Below are 19,168 nucleotides of genomic sequence, written 5' to 3' on the forward strand. Positions count from 1 at the left end.
GCACCGACGCCAACAAGAGATTTAGTTTTTGTCATGTTCGGTTTCTGTGACATTTTGCTGATCGCATACCAAAAATACCAAAATACCATAGAATACCAAAAACGTTTTTGAGGTATTTGCAGAGGCGACGTAAGTAGTATCAAATATGAGTTCGCGCATAACGTCGTGGTAACTTTCTTGGTCCACTAGTATAAATTAGTAACTTAGTAAATTAGCTTACTTATTTTTGTGTGCGTGTACGGGCAGCGCAGCAAGTTCCCACGGCGTCTGGACAAATGCTCGAGCTTTTTTTTTTATGTATTCTCGAGATATTGTGTTTAATGACAGTGCACTCTTTCAGTCAGGGTCTGTATTGTTAGAAGAAAATCATACGTATAAGCAAGTACCGTTGGCTCATAGAGAGAGAGAGCAAGAAGAGGAAAGGCAGGGAGGTCAACCAGACGAGCGCCCGGTTCGCTACACTACGCTGGGTGTAAGGGAAAGGGGGAATAGAAAGAGCAAGAGGGGGAGAGAGCACCGAGTGCACGTCGAGTGATGCACAGGGACACTATAAGCAGTCGCTTAAACCGGCGCGCTTCAAGTAGTGCACTAGTGCACGAATCGCTTTTTGTGCCAGTGGCGGGTGTAGTAACGGTCCGACTATCTTTGTTGGCTTATACTTTCACATTGAACTAACACTCTTAACTAATGTAGTTAGCTGACGTTTTAATTTTGGAAGGGTTGTCTTATGGTGCAAGGGCTAAGCATGACCAAGTTTTAGGAGGTTTAAAAATTGAGCTTATTTTTGGTACGTTGAAACTTTGGGGGGGGGGGGGGGGAGGGGGGGGCGCTAAACAACGACGGGGCAAAGGAAGTCTAACAGACTAACAAGTCTTTATTTCTAGGAACATATGTACTGAAAGAGGTTGCGCAAATAGTTAAAAATTCATGAGCCATTCCACTTTGTGAAGGTGGATGACCAGCGAAGTTGTGTAGCAAACGACAAAGAGGTGAGACAGAATTTTGAACAAAGGTACGATTACATTTATCGTCTTGATCGGTGGTCATCGTGACGAAAGGTATACACACGTTTAGTTTTATACGTTCGCGTTCATTCTTGTTATAGATTCGTTAAACACATTCGTTATATATACATTCGTGTCTTCATTTCGTGATATACTGAGGCAAAGTACTTGAGACCGAAATCACCGCGCCGACTGGCAGTGGTCCAGTACCGTCAGCGCCTTCGCAGAGCGAGGGGAAGTATGTGAACGCTGGCAGGATGAGCGCCATCGGAGCCAGCTGTGGAAGAAGACGACGACGAACGCGTGAGCGGTGGCACGAACGATTGCTGATGATGATCGTTTTTTGCTCGCACACATGAAAATTTTACAGAACACCAGCCATAAGCGGTTTCGCTGTGAAATTTCGTTCCCTCTTGCGCCAAATAGTCATCGTAACAACCCGAGCACGCGTCCAAGTCACTCGATTGTCCAGATAATTGAGCTCTTCATTGACTAAACTGAGCGATGGCGCGCTTACGCAAGAGGGATTCCTCCTATGAAACGCGCACACTTCAACAATTTCGCGCGTTCTTTGGTCTTTGTGTCGCCTGAGGACTCGGCAGTTAAATGCTAGAGTATAGAGCCGCACGACACTGCATCAATGGCTAGGTTGCTACCACGCACTGTGTTGAGATACCTAGCATGTTCTCGGAGGCGTTCTATTTCCGTAGTTTTTGCTAGATGCGTATAATTATTTGCGTATTCTCTTTAAGTATGCATACATATGTTCCTTCAAATAAAAACTTGTGGTTAGTCCGCGCCCATGTGTTGTCTTCCTTTGTCCCTTCGTTTAACGCTCCTACAAAAGTTGCTAAATATGTCAATTTTTTTTACACTGTGCTCTGATTTGGCACTTAAAGCCCTCTTGGGCTGTTATATCTGTAATATCTATTATATCTGTCACCTGAAGAGGGGAACCGCCTTGCTGCTTTCGCAGTGGATATAGCAGGCCCCCTACCTTTCGAAAACACTAACAGTACTTAACAGGCACAAATTTTTTACTCATTCCATTCCATGTAGTTCATTTTTCTTTTATATTCTTACGGCATCTTTCCAAACTTATTGCATTTGTTCTTGAATTTGTTATTCATAATCGTTTTCTTTTGTAAATTGCAGTACTTTTATCTCTTTTAAACCGCTTCCTCATGTAGTGCTTCGGCCCTAAACAGAGAAAATTTCTGTTGATCATAAACTAACTAACTAACTAACTAACTAACTAACTAACTAACTAACTAACTAACTAACTAACTAACTAACTAACTAACTAACTAACTAACTAACTAGCTAACTAACTAACTAACTAACTAACTAACTAACTAACTAACCAGCTAACTAACTACTTAACTAACTGACTAACTAACTAACTAAAATATCGGTAATTAACATGTGGCGTTGCTTTAATTTCGCAGTGAAAAGACACATTACTCGACCGCGTCGCAATACGACCTATGGGTCGCAGTAAACGCTGATGGCGCATCTTCCATCGTAAATCCCTGTCACCTCGCGTGCTCGCGAACGGCGATTACGATGCGTGAACGAGCCCATGTGCTGCGCCATTTCGGTGACATTGCGTGATCTTTAATCTACTGGAAAAGCGATGTTCCAAAAAGGGCTGTGGCTAAAGGTACGTCCGACATGTACCTGCAACTTTTGTTTTGTATAGGTACATTTGACGGATGCTGCAGCGTTCTTATGGCAATAAGTCCGACGTATTTCGTTTGTTTTTGTATGCTTCACGTTCAGATACTTCGGGAATAAGCACGCTGAGCAGCTAAGCACATGCATACAATACCCACCTCCACACAAGACCCTCTCACGGGAAGGTGCCGTAACATGGCGACAACTACAAACCAATACATCCCCCCATTTAAGCAGTCTACACGCAATACACCCTACACTATATTCATCCAAATGTCCCCTTTGTAACGACTGCGCCTCCCTATATCACACCACGTGGGCGTGCCCCAACGTGAAGGCAGCCCCGCAAATACCCAACCCCACACCCGAGCAGTGGGAGGCCGTGCTGACTAGTTCGGACCCTCGTAACCAGCAGCAACTGGTGCGGCGGGTCCAGGAGAGAGCAAGAACACGCAGGAGCCCTGGACTAAGGGCGCCTCCCGCACAAGCCGAAAGACACCTGCCTGTCCTTTCTTTTTCTTTTTTAATAAATTTTCCTTTTCCTCCTCCTCCTCCTCCTTCTCCTCCTCGTCGTCGTCGCGTCAGCGTTCATTCTCTGCTTGTTGCAGTGCAGCGTGCGTGAGTCGGCGCAGCCCGCGCAGGTTGGTGCAGCAACGGCCGCATCTCCTTCCAGGGCCCTGATGCAACGCTTTGACAGCAAGAGGAGCGCATTCCATCCGCTGCCCCTTCGACGCGATACTGTGGAAACGTCTGCTTCTTGAAATTATTTACCAGTGATGTACTTACAGCCCGCAACCGATCCACTTAAGTGATTGGTTCAAATGCTTCCGTGTTGCAGCATGTCGCACGTCGCGATTAACCTGAGCTTCTCCCACTTCGAAACTTGTCCAGCCCATATCACCCTGTACAGCTTCATCTGTATTGTTCGCGTGAGCGCCCAATATGAGGCGTCCCACTGACCTTTGGTTGCCATCGAGTCCTAATTGTACCCCTGACTTCAAGCCAACAACCGCATTTCCAAATGTAAGCCCTGGAACCATTATACCTTTCCACACAAACCTCTTTTCCAGCCTTATACCATACATAAAGCGGCCATGGCCTCCGAAATTTGCGCGCGCCGGCACGCGCAAATCTCAAAGGCCATAAAGCAGCGCGCCCGGTTCCTTGCAACACCTCCAGATGGCCGTGATTTTCCAGGGCTCCGTAGCGGCGGCGAAAACACGTTTTTTTTGTTAATGCATGCTTTGAGCTTGCTTCTGTTTATGATTTCCTTATTTTTTTTAGCCTTTAAATAATAATTGGCTAGCTTTCTATTTTTCATGTGCGCGGCTGTGGTTCGTGCATATATTTGCTTTTGCAGGATAGTCGGAGCGTCCTTTCGCGCCACATGCTTCAGCACGTGCAACCGTGTGGGACGTCAAATCTTTATAGCCTTTAAATAGTAGTTTCGAAGTGGCAAGACTAATAGCTATTAGTGGTTTTACTGTGTGTGCATTGGTATCAGTAATATTGCTTTTGTAGGACAGTGAGAGCGTGGCCGCGTGGTTGTACACAGGTGAACACGTGTCGTACCTTAGGTCTGTGTGGCATTTATTGCTTCTAAAACATTTGTGATAATTACTTTGCGGCATTTTAAGGATTTAGACACTGTGCGCATCGTCTTTTGCTAGAAGGCACGTGTTCTGAAATCTTCGGTGTCGCATTAGAAAAAGCTAAGTGCAACACATGGCAAGAAACACAGCAAAGCGTGCAATGTGTGAGGGGTCCCTCAAGGTAGACGAGGGGAAAGATGAGACTGGAGAAGAAATGGAGTTAATCGGCAGACCCTGTGATGTCAATGCTAGGCTAAAGAAAATGGAGAATTTCCAGCATGAGCTTGTGAAACAGGTCGAAGAGCTCAAAAATGAGCTCAATATGGATCGTGATGCATGGAAGGCGGTGGAAAAAGACTTCAAACAGCCGAGGAAAAGCTGAACAGGGCCGTCATCGTGAACCAGAATGGTCGTGACAACGGAATGCAGTCTCCCGACGTGACATGGCAGGGAGTGTCAGCAAAGCACGTGGAATGCGTGCAACGTGGGCAGGGGGTAGCTGGAAAGAGCTGCATCTACCTTGAGGCCGCCACAAAGAAAAAGCAGGAACGCAGGAGTCAATACCCGTTGTCGAGTCCGAATCACACGGAAAAGGACAACAAAGGGAAGCAGGGAGAGGCCTCGGATGTAAGAGATAGTGAAAAGGTGATTATCGTCGGCGACTCAAACAAATTTAATTTATAAAGTTAAGGGGAAGAAAGAATTCATTCGTAGAGATCGTTGGCCATTACATTCGTTATATACAGGTTAGCAATGCAGGCAGTTAAGTTAAAGCTGCACGCATGGGCAGAGAATAATGGCATCTTGGGAGAACTTCAGAGTGGCTTCAGGATAGATAGACGTTTGGATGATACCTTATTTGTCCATACTCAGTGTATTGAAATATCAAGAGTAGAAAGGAGACCGTTATATGTGGCCTTTTTAGTGTTTAGACATTAGAGGAGCGTATAGAAACGTAGACCGCAACATATTGTGGGATATTCTGGAAAGTGAAGGCTTAGGCGACGATAGTCTACAGCTTTTCACATAGATTTACTTAGAAAATACCGTTTGCGTTGAATGGGAAAGGATGAGAAGCGAGGAGAAAGCTGATATCAGCAAGGGACTGAGGCAGGGGTGCCTTTATCCCCACTGCTGTTTATGATGTACGTGGTGAGGATGGAAAGGGCGCTAGAAGGAAGTAATATCGGGTTTAATCTCTCATACAAACAGGCGGGTACACCGGCTTTCAGGTTTGTTTTATGCGGACGACATTGTGTTGCTGGCTAACAAGCAAAGTGACATGCAACGTCTGGCTGATATCTGTGGAGAGGAAGGCGAGAATTTAGGTTTGAAATTTAGCGTTAGAAAATCAGATGTTATGGTATTCAATGAAAACAGCGAACAGACAGTGACGATACAGGGTCAGGAAATACCTCGCGTAAAAGAATATAGATACCTTGGTATACGGATAAACGAGGGCAATAGATATATGGAAACACACACAAAAATACAATAACAGTAAGGGGAAGAGAAACGCGGCCATAATGAAACACAGAGCACTATGAGGATACAATAGGTACGAGGTGCTGTGGGGTATGTGGAAAGGCGTAATGGTTCCAGGACTTACATTTGGAAATGTGGTTGTTTGCTTGAAATCAGGGGTACAATCAGGAGCTGATGGCAACCAATGGTCAGTGGGATGCCTCGCATGGGCGCTCACGGGAAGACTACAAATGAAGCTGTGGGGGGTGAAATGGGCTAGACAAGTTTTGAAGTGAGGGAAGCGTACAGGGAAACTAATTATGAAGAACGACTGAGGAATGCGGATGAAAGTAAATGGGCTGGGAGAGTTTTCAGGTATTTGTACAGAAAGAACATTGATTCACAGTGGAGGAAAATAACTAGGAGGCTTACCAGCAAGTATGCGGTCTGTATCGTGAGCAACACAGCAACAAAAAACGTCAAGCGGAAAGTCAGAGAGGCTCAAATAATCTCATGGTTGGCGGCAGTGGAAAACAAACCTTCCATGAGTAACTACTTCAGAGGAAAAAACAAAATCAGGAAAGAAACAAGTTATGATAACTCAAAGGGAAGCTCATTACTTTTCGAAGCGAGATCAGGATGCCTTAGAACACGCAGTTATAAAGCGAGCTATGAGAAGGAAGAAGAAGCATGTCCTAGCTGCGGTAAAGCTAGGGAAACGATGGAACATGTTTTATTAGAATGTGAATATATCTGCCCAGTGGTTGATTTAGGAATCGCTGCCCTCCTTGAAGCTCTTGGTTTCAGCGATAGCAGGGGGAAATTAAACATGTCCACAATAGAGATTAGTAAGAGGCGATTGGAAGATTGGTGGAAGTATGGAAACGACAAACAACGGAGGCGTAGCAAAACAAATTTCACAATAGGGGTTCAGAAACATTGGTTATGGGAATTCGTTGTGTTTTTTTTTCTTTTCTTTTTTAACATAGGACATTAGGCAATAAAATAAGAGCTTGGTGGCGCAACCCACCGCCCCCTTCCAGAGGGGACGCTCATAACATCCATCCATCCATCCATCCATCCATCCATCCATCCATCCATCCATCCATCCAACAGTAGAAAAATGCTTAGAAGATTGGCGAATACCAGATGGTTGGCGACAACGTAGAATGAATTTAATTTATAAAGGAAAGGGGGAAAAATTTGGAAGACGCTTAACCTTCGCTTTTAAGAGTGGAACGCCCGATAGCATTCAAAGATCCCTGACTGCTTCTCACGCTTGCTGGCAACATGCATCTAATGTAACCGTAATGTTCACAGGGAAACGCTGGCGGCGAACGCTATGCGCGAAACCGAGCCTTCTGGTAGAAACGCGGCCTCTAGCACGGGCCGCAATAGATGGATGGATGGATCCATCCATCCATCCATCCATCCATCCGGCTCTCGTGCCTCTATCGAACGAAAAGAAGATAGACGGGCACAACGGATACTGGCGTCAATGGCGGAAGTCTGGAGGAAAACCTCGCTATTGCGAAACGCCACAGCAGCGAGACAAAGCTACAGTTATTTTGCGTGTAAGCATTAGGACAGTCAACATACACAGTAGTAACGATGGTTGTAAGCAAATATTAATCGCTTGCTGTCAGCGTTAACGTGATGAGATTTTGCTACTCAGCAGTCGTCTATGGGGAAAGTTTGGTGAAACGCCTCTTTCACCAATTTATTGCTTCGAATACTTTTGGCGCTCAAAGTGATCCAGAACAAGCGGCCCTATCTCGTTTCTGCTGCGAATACTGCGAGGAGCTTATTTCACAATAGCGTCTGGAAGCAAAGGAACAAAGAAAAAATGGTGATCGACGTCTTTCCACAGCCAGCGATTAGAGATCAAAGGGTGACGGGAGAGGCCGACCCCTCCACCCCCGTACAACGGCTAAATTTCTCTGCGCCCGCTGACCGACGCGCTGAGGAGTAGAGATCCACTGCGCGGCGAGAGTTATACGAGCGCGCTGTCCACCAATCGCAGTCCGGCGCCTCCAATGACGTCAGCGCGCGCGCCTCCCAAGCTTTCCGCGCGGTTCTGAAGCCGTCCCACACGCCCAGAGTGCGCAATATATATATTTTTTTCTTTCTTTCTTCCATCCCTTTCCAGCCCTCGGGAGCCGATAGACGGGCGCGTATATAAAGCGTAGCGGAGCCAGTCGAACTCGGATTCAACGCGAGTTGCCACCTACGTCCGAAGGAGGGCGCGCGCAGCACCTGGAAGAGCGCCTCAGCTGCGGAAGCACCAGCAAGAACAACACACACTCGCGAGAAGCACCACCAGAAGGAGCAGTACCAGTCAGCTGCACCGAGACGCTCACCGAGAACCACCACCAAACCGCCGGTCCGTGGAGAGAAGGCGCTTTCCGATCGAAGCTCGCATCCGGGCCCAACTTGTGCGCGTCCGCAACTCCGACAGCCGTCCCCCCCCCCCCCCGCACGCCACTTCCACGCAGAAACTTCTCCACCCGACCCCGAAAGTTCGTGACCGTAGTGTGCGACGCGCCCCAAAAGAGACAGAGGCACCCGCACGCGACGGGCCACTTTGGCACCGAGACCTCAGGTGAGTGACTTTGAAACTTCCTCGAGCAGATTCGTCAAATGTGAAAGCTTAGCACGCTTAGCTTTCGGGGCAGGTAAACAGCGACGCAAAGAGCGAGAGAGAGAGAGAGAGAAAAGAAAGAAAAGTTAGCTATCCTCTATCTTGAAGTTTGAGGCTTCTTCTTTCTGTCGCCCGTGAGCAAGAATTTATAACAAACCAGCGTTCAGTACCTTTTGCTTGCACGACAGGCAAGCTGACTTTAAGGAGAGAAGAAGATAGGTAAGCCCTATGTTGAACTTCTATGTGTAATGTATATTTTTTTCTCTTTTTCTCTGTCTCTCTGTGGTTCCCTATAACAGACTTCTCATAATTGATAGCCTTCAGTACTCTTCGCTTGAATAACAGGTAAGCACTGACGTTGAGGGTTAAAATAAGGTTACTGTTGAAGTTTTTAGTTTATCCTTCGTCGTACGAAGCACAGCAAAGATGAAGGAGTAATACACAAAAGGTAATGTTGTTCTTGTCGTCAGTCAGACCTTTTCTTTGTTTGTTCGTCATTTTCTCAAAAAAAAAAAAAAAAGAGTTACATCAGATTTGGTGGACAGCATAGAATTAACGTTGTGCTCTCGTCGAACCGAATTCGTACAGCGTTTTCGTGCGACAAACTTAAAAGTCGCCGAGTTTTAAAGAACGCTTTGTTGCCGAGAAGACTTTGTTTCTTGTCTTACTGCGTGATAGAAAGCGTACATAAAAAGTCAATAGGCGTTGCCTACCTTGGGGCAGTAGAACGCGCACAGGCGTTGATAGTTTGCATGCTCGAATTGAGTATTGCCTTTCTTTTTGTTTATTGTTTGCAAAGGTAAGTCGTCGAGCCGAGAATAGCCTTCGCTGGAAGGTGGCGAAATCAGCTTCTCCGGGCGTGTTGTTCTGACAGTAGCATTTTTTTAACCTCTTAAATTAATTGCGAATGTTCTTTTTTTTTTCGCTATCGGAAGCAGCACTCCGAAATATATCGGGGAGCACGCTCTCGACGCAACTCATGTTTTTCAGGCAACGCTCTCGCATTTGAACTACGGCTGTTTGAATCCCTTCGTGCGATACAAGCTGGTACTACTAACCAGTAACCACGCCAGCTAAAGTACGCGTGGAACGTAGTTTGGCAGGTATACACGAAGGGAGAAACGAGATGGTGTAGTCTCTTCATTCTACTTCATTTCTTCTTGCCGTTCATCACTTTCAGAAAACGATCGCTGCGAAAACCGACGGGCGGTAGGGTTTTAAGACAACGGCTGGAGACGAAAGAAACCACGCTCATTCTGACAGTCTGTGATATTTCTTGCGAATGTTTGTACACTAAATATTTGCATCTACACAAACCAAGAGATGTGGACAATCTCGCCCACACCTGAACAACCGGCCCGATTGCTATCGACACAGCGTGTGTCTCAGCATCTGTTCAAACACTGTCCGAAAAGGAAGTGCACTGGAAAGCGGTCGTGGGAAGCGATGGCGCCGTGAATGGAAATATTGTCTTTGAAACGTGGTGGCCTTTAATAAAGGGACCGGATGCCGAAAGAGAATCGTCCATTTCAAACAAAGCGCAAAACACGAGGAGGCTGCAAGCTCGTCAAGGCTGGTAAGAGCAAATGCCACGCGGAAATCATACACACGGTGAGGGACGCGGAAAGCCCTACACCGGGAAGGGCGTGGGATTACGGGAGTATATTTATATAAATGGGGTTAGCCTTCTCACTCCTTATTTGCCGGATGCGAAAAGCGGTGGCGCCCGGGTTATATAGAAGAAACTATGCCTTTATTGTGCTCGATTATGTTTGGACCTCCTGCAGATCTGTAAGGTGTGCTGAAGTCTTGTACACCACGGACGCTCTTCGAAGTTGGGTCCCAGGATTGCGAATTTGACCCATAAATCTAGGTACGCCATCGAGGAAGTTAAGAAAGCAAGAGATGTACAGTGCGTCCGTAAGGGAAGTGCGTACAGTCGAACAATTCTTTAACAGTACCGCGCGAGGGAGACTTGCCGGCGAGTCAGCGCCTTCTAACCGCGCGAAGCGATGAGATCAACAAGAGTGTAGCATGCGCACCAAATCCACTGGAAGCAGTCATCTCCGATAAGCCGAGGAGCTTTTACCGAGTTAATCGTGCCAGGGACTGTGCCGTGCTGGTGGAAAGAACCTAGCAGACGAAACTTGTACTTCCAGTAAACTTGGTGCGCATGCGCTACTCTTGCTGATCTCGTCGCTTCGCGCTGTTATAGAAGGCGCTGACTGGCCAGCCAGTCGACGCTCTCGCGGTACTGTTAAAGAATCGGTAGACTACGTTAGCGTAAAATGTACGTAGGTTAGCGAGACTGATTGCTGCTTCAAGATTGCTTTAAAATCTTGAGGAAGAGTATTGCAACGGGGTGCCTATAATGTGGGTGGCTGGACATGTTTCAGAGACTTTGGCCATGGCAACTCACTCCCTCTAAAGACGTCTCTTTCGGACATGGATTCGTAAAGCTGGCCTCACCTTCAGGCTTCATGGTTTCTAGTCAAGCAAACACGCTAATGGCATAAGGCGTCAGGATCTTCGAAGCGTGTCCCATTCGCGCGCTTCCTTCAGCCGAGAGAGAGAGACAGAGGAAAGGGGAAAGGCAGGGAGGCTAACCAGAGGGGAAAATCCGGCTTGCTACCCTACGCTGCGGAGAGAGGGGAGGGGGAGATAAAGTAATAACAAAGTAGAGATAAAGAAAGAAAGGAGCACAGACATACAATCACAGCCGGTCACTGTCGCCGCATACTGTCACCGCACAGCACAGTAGCACTTGCAGCGCTATAAACATCTGTTCAGGCTACAGCCGCTTGTCCAATTCTGTTGCCTTTAAGAACTGCAACAGTGCCCTCGTCGCCCTCTGCTGCGATGGCTTGTGATGGCGGCATTTTAAAATAAGTTCCGCTGTTAGAAGTCTTCGGTCAAAGCGCGCTATCGCGATTGCGAGCGATCGTCTCTGTGAATTATAGCGAGGACAGTCACAGAGAAGGTGTTGAAGAGTCTCCTCGTTACCACAGTCATCACACGAGGCGTCGTCGGCCCGTCCTATTCGGAAAGCAAAAGACTTGGTGAAGGCCACCCCTAGCCATATTCGACAAAGCAAGGTATACCTTCGCGATGACAGAGTCCAGCTGGAATGCAAAGGCGTAGAGAGGAGTCTAGGTTGTGCAGCCGGTTGTTTTGAAAACTTCCTGCATTCCACAAGGAGAGCATGATATCACGGCTGAGCATTCGATGTTTTCTGGCGGCATCTGTCCTTGATAATGGTATCGGCTCCTCTTCGTCGTCTTGAAGAGCCGACCGAGCAGCGTTATCGGCGTGTTCGTTCCCTATGACGCCGCAGTGACTTGGAAGGTATGGATTAGTTCTCTAATCTCGAATACCAATTGTTCATGGGGTCCGCGCCGCAGCGCTGATAGCAAAGACTGCAGTGCTACCTTCGAGTCACTGAATATTGACCATCTTCGAGGTTGTCCTTGGCTGACGAGACGAAGTGCAGCACGAAGAGCTGCAATTTCCGCAGCCATCGGTATCGTTGGGTGACATGTCTTGAAACTGATGGTGGTGGCTTTCGCTGGGAAAACCATGGCTCACGAAGAACAATGTAGAGATGTCGATCCATCAGTATAAATATGTACGTGGTCGGCGTACCTCTCGTGCAAAAGGAGCAGCGTTAGTTGTTTAAGAGCAGGTGATGACAGCTCAGATTTTTTTCTGATTCCTGGTATGGTGAGGTGCACTGCAGGTCGAGCCAAACACCATGGAGGAATCGAAGCCTTCAGCAGAGGGGTTTGAAGATTTATTCGATGACAGAGCAATGGTACAGAGATGCAAATCTCTCGCAAACGCAAATTTTTTTTTTTTGGCGCATTTTTTTTTCTATCCTGGAACATCGATTATCCATGCTTTGTCAAGGAAAACTCCGGTACGGATCGCAGATCTTGCCCGCTTCACTGAGCTGAGTAGGCTGTGCAACGGAATAAGAACGGTACAACTCGCTCGTAAAGACTGCTTCCCTTCACACGTTTTGCCATTCTAGGGACGTATTCTGTGATGGTCACATTCGGCGACAGTATCGCCTCGGCAATAATATCACCTTCAGGCGCGCGCTGATTGGCTGATTGAGCAATATCGGATGAGCTAATTGGTTGGTTGAGCACTACGTCACGCGAAGGCAATAGTATCGTCGAATTGCAGATTAGGTCCCCTGGAAGGGCGATTCTCTCCATGCTCCGTCAAGGAACGCTCTCAACTCCGACACATATCGCAGCTTTTCGTCAACCTTGGCTTGTTTTGTGGCAGACGCCACGTGGCGTATTTAAATTTCCTCTTTACTTTCGACGCCGACGTATTCCTGATTAACCTTTTCTTTCACTTTGTCACTCGTCTTTTCCTCTTTGCTTACGATTTGCCCGTGAAATGTTGGGCAGTGGGAGTATCGCCAACAAGCATCGCACTGACAGATTTCCTCCGCTTGCGGCATTCTGTCTGCGTGCTTACCAAAGATGTCGCCGGGCACGCTCATTGCCGTAGCCACCTGTCGTCGTCATTCCCCTGCCCTTCGGCTGCCATTCCCCTGTCATACCCCTGTCTCCGTCAATTATATACATCCGGGTTTCTAGAAAGTGGTTGAACTTACGCTGTCCTCTCGAGGCTCCGGCCTCCCCCTTTTCTCTAAAAAAAAAAACAAACAAAACAAGGACGCGTCGTCTTCGCGTCGTGGTCATTCCGAGCTTCCAGGACACACGTCGTGTTCGCCATTCCCTATCACACCCTAAAAATATTTTCTCACTTTTAAAGAACGTTGGCTGGCAAAAGCTTCAGCGTAGTAATAAAATCCTAGTAATAATATGTAACGTACCTGCTTGGGCACAGGGTGTATGTAGTTCGAGAGAAAAGCTTTCTGTGCATATGCCGGCTACACTTTGTCTGCAGGGCAAGCTTCAAGTCGCAGAAATGCTAAGTTCTTCTTTTATACGCACAGAAAATCTAAGCGATGCGTAACATATATACCTATATAGCTCATAACTAGGCTACAGTGTTCATGCCCGCCTGCTCTTGCTACGAAAAGCAATACAGTTCTAAATTATTATTTTTATATTTAATTCTTGCAAGTTCACAGATAAAGCAATTCGAACTGATGTGCTGGCACAGTGGGATGGTTACTTGAGGTGACCTTAAATTCGGGGAAATATTTTACCGATAATTAAATCATCGAGTGACTAATTTCGCTCCTGAGATAGAATAAATTATTCTTTAGCGGCAATTGAAGATGTAATCTAAGTCATTCGCTCGACATACAATGCCAGAAGAGGAACGAAAGTTTGTTAGTTGCATTAAACGTAAAGTAAAGTTGAGAAAGTGCCAAGAAAAGGTATCGGGCTTTAATGTTACTAACGAGTTAGTGACATTGCCGGCAGGATAAATCATTATGACAGATTGGGCGCTATAACGTAAAGCTACTCCAATTTTTTTCCTTTGCAATTCTGCAATTAGCCTTCTACGATTGGTCAAAAGTTTTCGGGCCACCTCCACTTCGCCTGTCTGTCACGCGACGTCATGAAAACTACGATAGCTCTCCATCTGATACGACGTATACACACTGATTATACATGGTTAGACCGAACAATAGAAATGTAATTATTTCTGGTTCGACGCCTTTTCGCGATTGGCCCTCTGCTATTGGTGAAAAGTTCTCGCGCGGCGGCACTTCGCCTGTCTGTCAGGCGACATCACAAAACTGCTAAAACTAACCGCGTAAAGGTGACGTGTAGCGTTAAAGATGCATTAATATGCCAGACAAAACAGATTTCTTTTTTTCTGAAGAGCCAGAGACTGCCCCGTTCCGAAAGGAACAGAACACGGCTGCCCGCCGATGGCTCAGGCATTGGCTAGTCGAACCTGCCGCAGAGCATGGATTTATTTGCGTATAATAACACTTTTTGTGTGGGAGTGTAATGTTATCGAGCACTTTCGGAGCGTATCCGAGATGGCTCTGCCAACTCTTTCTTGCTGAGGATCCGTTTTAGAGGCATTCTTAGGCTTCCGTTGCATGCAACTGCGATTTCCAGCCGGCCACCGCAAGCTAAGTTAGGGGAAGCGGACCAGTCGCAGACGCTGGCACCACCCTCTTCATCCGGTTATCTATTTTAACTGCGCTGGCTCGGCACCATTGAAACCCTCTCCGCTTGAGCGTGCTCCTCGCCTCTTCTCAGCCAATTAGATAAGAAAGACCGCTCAATGTTGGCAATGTTGCTTGTTTTGAAAGCAAACAAATGTGACCCTCTATAAACGAAGAAAGTGTTTAATTGGGCTGTTCAGATAACGCGGTGGTTCACTGCCCGAAGTTTTCGCCGGCGGTTACGTAAATTTGACGTCAGGAGATCAGAGCGTTTGATTGGACTGTTCAGAAAACGCTGAGGGTCACCGCCCGATGGCTGCGTCGGTGGTTGCGTAAATTTGACGTCAGAAGATTGGAATAAAAACAGATTGGAATAGTGTTGCGTCATGGGACCCACATTCACGCTGCCTTCCAGGTTAAGATATTTTCTAAACAAAATAGTTTTTGTTTCTTTTTTACGTGGTATCCTATGCCACAACTCTCTTGCCGACTGAGTACACATCCCGGCTGACTGAAAGAACTCCACGCACGGGTTTCTATAAAAAATGAAAAACAAAAGGCTGCTGCCAGTAGCGGCCAAACAATATCACTTGCGTTTAGACGCAAGAAAAAAAATTTAATATATGACGTGCAAGCCCATGGCAAAGCCTTTAGCACTCGGCATTTCCGGATAGTCCCTCCACCAAATAATGACTCAATTGAATGCTACACACAGCTTCGTTGATGTAACGAGAACGGGCGTATTCAGCACGGTGTTAATGACGGACGAGCAACGTACAGTGAGAACCTAGCCTGCAGGCACCTTACGAAGCAATAACACGTATACCTTGCATCGAACAACGTCGTTACGATCAACGTAAGCGCCATCCAGTACATGCTGCGGTTCGACGCGGGCCCCGAGGCAGACGGCGACAGATAGTATCGAGCTTAAGCCACCGACGGTCAGCGATCAAGCGCAACAAATTTCTCTATGCAAGCGCCGGTGAGCTGCTACCTAGGGAGGCGAAGCTATACCTCCAGGGGTGGCTTCCTAATGATGTAACGATGCCACCTACCGGTCGGAAGACGGCTCTCCTGGAGTCTGTCCGCGGACGAGCATTATTTATGGCGCCTGCACACGAGTCGTACGCGCAAAGCAGCGACCCGAAGCGCCATAAGGCAGACAAATCGGGCAACAGCCGAGCGCGGGCCAAAACCAAGCGCGCAGACAGTATACGTGCATGCATACGCAGCGCTGAGTGTTCGCTGTGCGTAAAGCAACCTGCCCGGGAGTGAAAGACACCAGCGTCCGTGTGCGCTGAGATGCGGTGAGTTTGCACGTAATCTGGCAGAGATGATGTTCGACGGCGCTGTCTTCCCCTATTTTTTTCCTTTTCTTTTCATCGCTAGGCCGTGTAGGAAACACCCAAAGCATTTCAACTCGCTATGTCTATATGTCATAAAGCAGAACTCTTCATAATCAAATCACATGCAAGCTCAATGTTGTTATGCGCTGTAGACGTTTGGCCAGCTCCATTTTCTGGATTCCTGCACTTAATTTCCTTAAATCTCTTCGTAAGTTTAAGCAAACTTGGTTGCGACAAAGCATTTTTTCTACGAATTGTGCCCAAGGTCTCCGATAAACTCCAGCCCCAGGCGCGCCTTTTTCAGACCAAGAAACGAAATTAACGTCAGCTGCTGTTCTTCCGAGCAAATCACAAAGAAGAAGTATTTTAATGATTGGAAAATGTAGAGAGGTCGGCCGGATAATGGAGCATCTGGCCTGCTACTCTACGTAAGGGAAGGGGAAGAGGAGGAGAAAAAGTGTCACAATGGGGGATGATAATGGGAGGAACGTGGTGAATGACACATTACACAACTGGTATCACAGGCGTGAGTCCAGGCCCGTGTCACCTAGGAAACGTGAAAGTGCACGCATTGTCTCTGTCGTCTGCCAACTCTGTGGCCACGCGCCTAGCAAATCACAAGTCGACCAGTCATCACTGTGGAGAATCGCTGTGGACGTAACTGAAATGAAAGTATGGACAGTGACAGCGTAAGAAACGTGAGTGTATAAGTCAGCGATGCCAACAGAACTATAGACATAACCGCAATGCGGATAATGTTTGACTCACCTTCATTAAAACCTTGTGGAAGGCGGCGTATTGTCCGCTGCAAATGTGTCCAGGCCGCTGCTGCTTAATCCTGAGCTGACCTACGGCTTTCACGTTCTGCTGTACTCTCCGGCAGTAGTCTGATCTTTCAGGATATCTGAATACTCTGGAGCCCACCATAATTTACCATTAGGCAGGTGGCTGCAAACATGGATACAACGCAACCCCCGAATACTAACTCTGGTGGCGACTCTAGGTGGCGGGTGCGATTCCCGACCGACGGCAGCATTAAGATTGGATGGCATGTGCAGGTTAAAGAAGTCCATGTGGTACAACTTAATCCGGAGCCTCCCTCCCCTCCTCCCAACCTCCTTCTCATAGCCTCATTGAGTGTCGTACCCCACGAATCAATCAATTAACCAAAGGATAACTCTAGTCGCGGTCTCAGAGGGCTAGCGATCTCTGGAACAGACACGACATATGCTAACTCGACTTGTTATCTAAAGCTGGAGAAATCTCAGCTTTCGAGGTTTGTGGGTGTGACGAATGTAGTGGAACGTTCAGAAGCACAAAAAAGTTGGACCAGCTGATATCTATGCCTAGCTGAAGCGGCAAACAGCGCGAAAAACGGAGACTAAGAGGCAAATATACACTGAACAATACAAACGCTGCCCTAGTGAGCGAAAAAATATATTTAAGCAACATAGAATAAGAAAGAACAAAAGCAGTCTCATATCACTGTTCGCACGTCGCCATCCCCGCCAAAAGGAAAAACAAAAGATTTAAAGAAAAACACGAAGCAACACCAGAGAACGCATAACAGCTGACATAGATTGACAGAGAGTGCGTGATAAGATGTATTTCTTTATTCAAAAAGCCTCACTGATGTAGATATTCGCCAGTCATGTTGGCGTTTGCCAGGCGTCGGTTGCGCTGTTGGACAAATAAACACGCTTTATCAGGTTCTCTGGCAGAAATTATCTCGGTCGTGGTGCTCTTTCTAGTCCTTTATTATAGTCTTCTGTTGACCTTTCATTTTTCTTTGTTTGTGGAGCTTGCATCGATCATGTACCCGGCGTTAGGATACTGGTCATTTTGTTTATTCCGCGTCGTTAAAAAAAAATTCTGTTATTAGTGCAGCGCGTGTCTTGTCCACTTATTTCTGTCAGTTTTTGTCTTTTTTCTCCTCTTTTCCTTCTTTTTTTTCTTCCTTGTTGTCTCCTCTCACTCTTTGTCGCCTTTACAACCCCTGTATTCCCCACCCCAATGCAGGGTAGCAAACAGGAAACTCGCCTCTGGTTACTCTCTCTCTCTCTCTCTCTCTCTCTCATTTTTTCACGTTTTTTGCGCGCTGTTTCAGCAATGACTGTGCAGTGACAGCACGCTTGCGAGAAAATATCTTTTTCTGAGAACCAGTGAAGGCCTCCCAACATGAAGACGGGCGCGCAAACATCGTAACTTAAGTCGTGCCGCCGCCTTGTGCTAGCTTCCATATGCACGTAATCACACGAGCGTCCAACAGTTGTGTCTCCTTCGATTGCTGTCCAAAATCCTGAAGTCCCGCTGACCATGCTCACTTGTTTGAGCACAGGAGGCCTCAGTTCTAGCCTCGACTGCTGTGCCAACCGCCGAAAAACGTGACCGTTAAAATTATCTCGGTGGCATATTGCCCACCCCCCCTTTTTTTTTCGTGATGCTACGGCTCCAAAGTTTGTTGGTATAGAGCACAAAAACTTTTTTCGCGACGACCTCACATATGTGTTTTATTCATTTGCCTGACAAAGTCTCCCGGGGGCCCTCTTGATGAGCTATAATGTCGGTGATACGACAGACAACAATATAGGTGTTACAATATTTGATACAATATTTGAGTGCGAACAAAGCGCTTGCCTGCACGCCTATTACATGGGATCCTAAATTACCGTGGTTGGGACAAGAGGAGCGGGAATGCCTCAATGGCAGGAGGACGGGTTGTTTTAACGATAGATGACTTCACTTGATACGGAAGTATTTCAAGACTGACCACATATCTAATGCCCAGAGATATACGCGGGATCACAGAGTGTTTCTTATTTCAAACAAAAATATTTAGCTTAGATCAACTTCTGGATCAACGTACAATGTTACGTACTATTTATATAAATGTAAACCTAAGCGTTCTACTTGTGACGACCTATGTAACCTCCATATTCTCCTTATTTGCGCATGACTTATGGGATCGCTTTTTCTCGTCACTGTCACGTTTTCATACGATAATTACCGCGAACAATCGCGCCGTTGACGAACACGAGTAGAATGCGAAGGTCAGCTATTGCACTGGAAAACGAAAAGAAAAACAAATAAAATGGTTTCGTAATAATCGCGTCATAGAATTGGGATTGTCAGGCGACAACTAGGAACCTTTCCGATTTTTTTGTCCCGACAACATTTGGCTCGTAATTGACAACACTCGGACTGCTTTTGATACGACTCAGATTCTCTTCCTTGCTTTAAGCAACGTTCCCACGAATTGAGCAGTAGCTTACATACGTTTTCCCTAACTTATACGTTTTCTGAACACCTCATTTTTCAAACCACTATCTCGC

The 19,168-nt window shown here is 46.8% G+C and overlaps 1 protein-coding gene across 1 annotated transcript in view; it reads left to right on the forward strand.

Moving 5' to 3' along the window:
• Positions 1-8,255: 8,255 nt before the first annotated feature.
• LOC126537130 (uncharacterized) overlaps positions 8,256-19,168 on the forward strand; it is an 87,431-nt gene continuing 76,518 nt past the window's right edge. The window contains exon 1 of the mRNA XM_072287827.1: positions 8,256-8,339. The gene's annotated coding sequence lies outside the window, so the exon portion shown is untranslated. The remainder of the gene's footprint in view (positions 8,340-19,168) is intronic.

This window comes from Dermacentor andersoni, chromosome 4 (genome assembly GCF_023375885.2).
Source record: "Dermacentor andersoni chromosome 4, qqDerAnde1_hic_scaffold, whole genome shotgun sequence".
Taxonomy (NCBI): Eukaryota; Metazoa; Arthropoda; class Arachnida; order Ixodida; family Ixodidae; genus Dermacentor; species Dermacentor andersoni.